The sequence below is a fragment of the Notechis scutatus genome, chromosome 4, assembly GCF_049901735.1.
Source record: "Notechis scutatus isolate UNSWTSFEM ecotype Mainland chromosome 4, rNotScu1.2, whole genome shotgun sequence".
NCBI lineage: Eukaryota > Metazoa > Chordata > Lepidosauria > Squamata > Elapidae > Notechis > Notechis scutatus.
In genome coordinates, this window is record NC_142012.1 from 88,422,868 (window position 1) to 88,430,680 (window position 7,813).

At 41.6% G+C, this 7,813-nt stretch overlaps 1 long non-coding RNA gene across 1 annotated transcript; it reads right to left on the reverse strand.

The window, feature by feature from the left end:
• Window positions 1–3,092: 3,092 nt before the first annotated feature.
• Window positions 3,093–7,809, reverse strand: LOC113415417 (uncharacterized). The gene is made up of 5 exons (XR_003371303.2): window positions 7,521–7,809; window positions 5,548–5,665; window positions 5,224–5,356; window positions 4,183–4,323; window positions 3,093–3,435 (listed from the first exon to the last, which is right to left on the reverse strand). It is a non-coding gene; the product is annotated as an uncharacterized LOC113415417 (long non-coding RNA).
• Window positions 7,810–7,813: the final 4 nt, after the last annotated feature.

Sequence of the window (7,813 nt, forward strand, 5' to 3'; positions counted from 1 at the left end):
AAACTGGGAAGACACTTGGCTGCTTTCATTGTTTAAATTAAAACAAATATGTAAACGTTAGTGGAAAGCCAAGTTAGCAAAATGGTAAGGCAAGCAGACTGAATCTGGTTCCACTGTAGGTATTGCCAGCTGGATGACTTTGAGCCCCAGTTGCACTCAGCTCTAGAAAGGACAAATCAGTTGCCAAGATAATTGCAGGGACTAAATATTACCTCAAAGGTACACTCCTGTACACAAAAGTCTCAGGTCTGAGAATTTCTATTTTAATACAAGGAAAGTAATGTCATATTTAAAAATAGCATTTTATTTCTTTATTCTGAAATATTAGCATTGACCATGGTGTCGGGAAGAATGATTTAAGGGCAGGGGTGTGTTGACTACTGAACTTTCTGGATTCCTTCCTTCCCATTTTATAAACTAAATTCTGTCTTTATAGTTTTATACATTAAACAATATGGAGATCTTCACATTGTTTCATTTATAAAACTATTGTCTTATTGCTTGAAGCATAATTAGTTTTTGAGATTTATTTATTTATTTATTGAATTTATATTGCCGCCTATTTGCCCATGGCGACTTGAGGCGGCTTACAGAAAACTGTATTTTAAATAAAAAACAATAAAAACTTAACAAAAAGAATCAAATTAATAAAGTACAATAGAACAAAATCTGGAAAAAAATAAATAAAAAATCACCCCCAACTCCCACCCACCACCACGACAGCAGATCACACGAACCATTTAATGCGGTCCATCCCACTCTGGGTTCCCCAGGCCCGCTGACAGAACCAGGTCTTTAGCGCCTTGTGGAAGAGTATTAGTGTGGGGGCCATTCTAATCTCTGAGGGAATGATGTTCCAGAGAGAGGGAGCCACCACAAAGAAGGCCTTTCTTCTGGGTCCCACCAGGTTTATCTCCATCACGGATGGGACCTGGAGCATTCAGTGTATTGGATGGAGATGGCAATGTTTACTTAATACAAAAATTATCAAGTGAAAATCTTAAATTAAGTGGACTTCCTCAGGAAATTCTAATATTAAGGAGGCAGTTGGATTATGCATCAGCTTATTATGTCTTTCGATGACCTGGTGAATTGTTAAAGTGAGAATAGGGCAGACTATTGCATTTTTTCTATTTCATATTAAACATTCAGATTACTGCATAGATTACGTTTTTCCCAAGGCAAAGCAAAGGCAGTTCTTCTGTTCAATGTTTCTTGTGTTATGGATATATTGGAGGATCAAATGATAAAAATGACTGTGGACTTCTTCATGTCCTTTAGTTGCAGGACAGATATGCCCTGGTAACCATTTTTATGACACACCTTCACCATCAATCTTTGAAACTTTGTCTCATTTCCAACCCACACCTGAGGCTTAATTAACCTTCAGTAGTTGTTCAAGTTATAAGGTACTGCTTTCCTTCTCCTGGTGTAGTGCAGTTAACATGCTTTCATAGATTCTGTGATTGATGACGTGGTCGGATATTGGGATATGCACAGCTTGTATGGCTGTTTCATACTGTCACAGGCACTTGGCTTGCATAACACCAAGCTGAAACTTTCCAAACCACTTAAAAGCTTTATGAAACGCGGGCTTGGTACTCTTTTGAGTGCCTCTGAGCTTAGTACTACAAACTGTTGCTTGTTCTGTTGTATGAAGTGCAGTACAAGAGTTTTGCTTTTCTGCTGACAATGGTTCCCATGGCCACAATTTTTTACTCTTTACAATAATGTTCCTGTTTCTGATAACTTGTGCATCAGTACTGTACCTGACACCTTGACTGATCACTATGCTTGGAACCAGTACTATGAAAGTGCACCCCTGTGGCAACTTACGATTTATTTACATTGCTCCTGATAGAGGGACATCGTTTTGCTTGAGGAGGTACTTTATCTTTGGCCTAGTTACAGTAGCCAATCACAACCGTATATCCAGGCTACTTCCAGGTGTTACCAGCCACAGAACTGGACTTAATTAGCACTAATAAGTGCTTGCACAACTTTCCCTTGCACAACTACCTGTGGATGGAGAATTTGCTTCCTTGGTATAGAGGTTTCGGACTGTTTCTTTCCCCCAAACGCCATCACTCTGCTAAACAAATAATTCCCTCAATAGTGTCCCAATTATTTACAAAGTCTGCACTATTACTATTAATCTTCTCATCACTCCTTATCACCCAACCCCTCCCACTTGTGACTGTATGACTGTAACTTTGTCGCTTGTATCCTTATATTAACTGATTTGATTGCTTATTGTACCCCATGACTATTATTAAGTGTTGTACCTTATGATTCTTGACTCTTGACAAATGTATCTTTTATGTACACTGAGAGCATTTGCACTAAGACAAATTCCTTGTGTGCCCAATCACACTTGGCCAATAAAGAATTCTATTTCCTTCTTCCTAGTAGCCTGCAGGCGATCAGCCACCTAGGAAAGCAGCTTACAAAGTGTTGATAGGGAGTGATTGAAAAACAACAGAGACAATTGCATTGCTGGGAACCTGGGGTGGGGAAAAGATATGCAATTCAACTACTGTAATATTGATATTTTCAAAATAAACCTAAGAGAAATTCTACCGGGATGGATACTAGTCAAGATTCAAGGTGCTTTTGGAGTATAAGCACATTCTGGGTCATAATTTGAAATGTTGAAATGCTTTCAGGTTAGTTTCTTACCAGCTGTAATAGTTACCTATGAAAATATTTGATTTCATGACAAAAAGCATCAGAAAAATGACAGCACTTTCTGTGTTCAACAGATAGTGCCTGAATTTGTTTTGAAGGAAAGCATTCCTTTTGTTTGATTCATATGTGAGAAAAGTCGAAGTGGCTTGATGTCCTACAATCAATGCAACTTAGTCTCTGGAATACTGTTAGTATATGTGGATGAGTTTTCCACCAATAGAGGTTGTAGTGTAGCCAAGAATTTGAATGTGAAAAGAGGGGAAGGTGAATTATTTGTGAATGTCAGAAGCAGCTGCCTCTATGGCTGAGCTGCCCCTTCTCCATTCAACACCCAGAGAAAATGAAGATAGGGGGATTTCTGCTGTGCGGAAAAAGCCTGGAAAGAGCCAGAAAAGTATAGGTAGTTAAAATACTGGACTAGGTCTTTATTTCAGAGTTGCTGCTGTGGGGAGAAAATTGAGGGGAGTACTGTATCTTCCACCCAGAACTCCAGGATGAAAAGTGAAGTATAAATCAAATGAATAAAATAAATAAGACAATACATTTATTTGATGCTCCCCTTCACCAAAAGGTTTACTTAAATACATTAAAAAATCGAAAATAAATCGAAAATGAAGCAAGGTGGAGGACTGAAGAACGTGGAGGGTTAGGGCAAACCATTTCTATGGGCCTCTGAGTCTGCCCTCCATTCTTCCAGGGCGCAGAGTCTTCTGTTTTGTGCCTCAAGACGACGGTTCATGGATTTCACTGTCAAGAGAGGTAAGGTAAGAAGCTACATCACCAAAGCTGATTGCAGTGATTGCATTTAGCATTGGGAAAAAAGCCTACTTTAAATGTACCACATCCCATGAGCTTACAGTAAATGCAGTTACTGTCCTTGGTTACCAAAGAGGGAGCCAACAGGAAAAAAAAATATTAAAACCATATTTCCAAGGAGAGCCGGGAAAGGTTAAAGCAGTGTTTCTCTGCCTCAGCAACTTTACGATGTATGGACTTCAACTCCGAGAATTCCTCAGGCAGCATGCTGAGGAACACTTGGCATTTCCATTATCTTCCCCAAGTTAAAGCTGTGCAGTGCTTTCTCTCTCTCAAGAGTGCTCTGATAAGCAAGATGAATCTCAAGATGTCTTCTCAGAACCATCATTGCTTTGGGGAGCACTCTGGACACAGCAGGGGAATGGTTTCAACAGAGATTGTTCCTTTCCACTATGCAGGACTAATGGGAGTGTGTAAGCAGGACCTGGAACCAATCTAAAGAAGCTATACAGTTGTTCAGTAAAAGGACATCTCTCTTGGATTTCAAGATCTTCATTTCTATCTGAGCTTTCATATTAATTTTGATTGGTCAATTCATTTGACTTGAAGCATCTTTCCCTCTGCTTGGGCATACCTGGGGATATTGTTCCTAGCTATTTTTGTGGAGTGTGGCTGAAGAGGCTTCCATGTCAAGGGAGTACATGAGTAAGACAAAAGTTGAAAGTGTTTCAGGCTTACAGTTCTGGAGGACTGCTACCCTGAGGTCCTCCAGGGAGAGTCGGAAGGCCTCCATGCTGGTACTTCCCTCCTTTGGCTGTGATGTTGGTGCCAGAACTGTTGAAGCATCTCTGGTCTCCATTCCTTTCCTTTGTAGTTTCCCTGTGGCACAGTGTGAAAGCTATTTGAGATGCAATATGAATACTTCGGATGACTAAATGAAATTATTCCCACTAGACAATGGGATCATGATGGGCTTTATTGTACCACATTCACTTTAAGGTGGGTCAAGAGGGACCTTTGCATTGGATCAGGGCAGGGGTGGGATTCGAATTTTTTAACAACCAGTTCTGTGGGCAAGGCTTAGTTGATGGGCATGGCTTGGTGGTCATGTGATTGGGTAGACATGGCTTGGTGGGCATGGCCAACTCAACATCACTCACATTGAGGCACGCATCTCCTTGCCTGGCTTCTCGTGACTGGGGATGCTGCAACAGTCATAAGTGTGAAAAATGGTCATAAGTCACTTTTTTCAATGGTCACTCCACACAAGCAAAGTACCAGCAAAGGAAGGGAAAAAAAAAACTCCAGAGAAGTTCCTGAGATAGGAAGTCCAGTCCTGCCAAGAATGTAATAAGGATTAATGGAGAGGCAGTTTCTGTAAGCAACACCAGGATGTTTCCTTCCTGCCTTCCTTACAGGATTAGGCCAGTAATTTTTTCTAACAACCTGTTCTCCGAACTGCTTAGAATGTTAACAACTGGTTCTAGCAAATAGGTGCGAACTGGTAGAATCCCACCCCTGGATAAGGAGTCCCCAAACTTGGCAACTTTAAGACTTGTGGACTTCAACTCCCAGAATTCTCCAGCCAACTATGCTGGCTTTTGGGAGTTGAAATCCACAAGTCTGGAGACCTCTGCATTAGGTAGAGCTAAGTTTGTCAAGTTTGGAGACCTCTGCATTAGACAGAGGCAAAATGGGCAAAGCATGCATCTCTAAGGCATTTGGCACATGGCCTGTCTGGTAGCCCTTAGTGGCAGAGGTTTTGAGATGCCAGCTTACCATGTCGTTTGGGACTATCCAGTTCCTCTAGTGCCATAGCAGAAGTGGATGGCCTGGGATCTTCCAAAGAGGTGTTTGGATGAGAAGACACAGAATTAGGAAGAGGGGAACAACCTTCCCTCATTGTGTAGCCCTGAACAGATATACAAATATCAGCAAGAACATGCATACAACACTTGCCCAGAAAGCTCACTCACTGCTTCACTAAATTGGAAGCATGGTGCATGCAGCACCAACTTCAGAGTTATGGGATACTTCTGAGTGTTTTGGGGTAACAATGGCAGAATTAACAGAACTCAACAGAGGAGTCACAGCTATACTTACAAGTAGGTCCTTCTCCCTTTGCTGGCTTTTGCTGGGATCTTTGTGGGTACTTCAAGCGAAGACAATGACAACAAAAAGATCTTCACTGTTACCAGCTTCCTAACCTGACATTGACACCCTGTGAATTACCAAGAGAGAGACACTGCAGCTATCTCTGTAATGAGTAAGCAGGAAGAGAAAGTGGGAATGAATGCAAAAACCATGGAAACTTGTCCCTTTTTAAGATGAAAGTGCCCAGTTATTGCAGCAGCCTGCTTGCTTCAACATGTCATGCACTATGACTGGTGCTTAGAGGAAGTGACAGTACACTAGAAAAGAGAAAGAAGAGTCGATAGCTTGGCTTGCATCTTTGCCATACCAGTCACTAATCCCTCACCACTTAAAAAAGGTCTAGAAAAAAATGTCTCGCCAATGATTGGATGCAGTCTGCAACATCATCTTCCCCCTACCAAATTCTTGCAAAAATGCCAACTCACCATTGCAGTACAATTTCATTTACTTCTTTTGCAATGGGCAAATAAGTACCCCTGGGACACTCAGGCTGGGAATCCCTGAAGCATTTAATTACTGAAGTAATTAAACATTATGGTAATAAGTACCAGAGAGTGTTGGTGGGGAAGGTTCCTTGGATTTTCTTATTGGAAGAATTGGAAGAAGTTGTAGGAGCATGCTTTGATCTCTACAATAGCTGAATCTTAAGGTTAAGCTAAGAACCGAATTAAATTCAAACAAACTATTACAGTTTAATATATGGATTTGTACCCATTTAAAATTTAGGTTCCTATATATAGAGTCCATATTTTAGATGCTTAGGCTTCGTTTAATCCAGCAGAGAAATCTCATTTGCTGATTTATAATATGTTGACCATAGTTCTTGATATTAATATTTAGCTTAGACCAAGGATCTTCAAACTTGACAGCTTTAAGACTTGTGGACTTCAACTCCCAGAATTCCTGAGCTAACATGACTGGAGGAGGAATTCTGGGAGTTTGAAGTCCACAAGTCTTAAAGCTGTCAAGTTTGAAGACCCCGGCTTAGACTGTAGCAATGTTTAATCTTCTGAATCTGAACAATATAATCAACAACTATAATCTATAGCCATTTTCATTCCTTGTTTATGTAGTTGTATTTTATATCCATATATTTTTTCTTTTTTTAGTCACTGTTTTAAGTCTTTTCTTTAAAATGTCTAACGAGACAGAGAGAGAGGCAGTTGCTTTTCCAGAAGCAATATCTCCATTCACAAAATTGAGGATGGGGATAATCACATATGGGCTGAACAGGGTTGGCTAAGCCACCGTACTTCAATGCAAACCCCCAGGGTACCCAATGAAACTAGTGGCAGGTACAATAAAAGCTTGGTACCTGTGCCCCCTCCCTTTATAAGAGGTTGAGTAGACCAAGGGTCATTCTTATTTATTTGTTTGTTTGTTTGTCAAAAGCTTACAATATAGCAGAAACAAGAATAAGTTTAAATACAAGATATAGGAACTTTAACCTTAGACTGTCTATTATTGACCTCACCCCTTTCCTAAGAGGTCTGTAGGGGGCGTGCATAAGCGCACCAACGTGCCTACCGTCCCTGTCCTATTGTTTTTACTTATACCTATTATCTTGTAAGCAATTGACAAAAATAAATAAATAAATAAAAACTAATAATTGGGGACAATAGGACAGGGACGGTAAGAACGATTGTGCGCTTATGCACGCCCCATTCTCACCAGATAAGTAAGTAAGTGTCACTTTCCAGGGATTTGTCAGTGCTCCTGTGGCACATAGTGCAACCTGCGATCTCTTGGCTGGGCTACACCAATAAGGGATGCTAGCAGGCAGGGGTCAAAAAAGGCAAGAGGGGCGGCCACAACTCGCCATTAGAACCTTTAATTTTTTTTTACGGAAAGGGAGGCAAAGAACACACCCTGGTGGTCAAAAGGAGATCCCGATCGGGAGAACACACGGTCCTCGGGCTTACCTGTCCCTGCGCCCCGCGGCTCCCAGGGACGCCGCTCCTCCGCGCCCCATCCAAACGCCTGCGAGGCTCCAGTTCAGCCAATACGAGCCTCAGCTCATCCTCGGACTACAACTCCCAAACCCGCCGCTGATTTCCGGTGCGATTTTAGAGGACCTTTGCTAGGTGTCCACGGCACTGCCGGGGATGGGTGAGCTTTCTTTACTCCGATCGGCCCCGTTCAGAAGTGTTGATAGACAGAGGCGACGGGGCACACGCGGCTGGTCGGACGAAAGCCTCTCTCAAGCCAGCTTTGC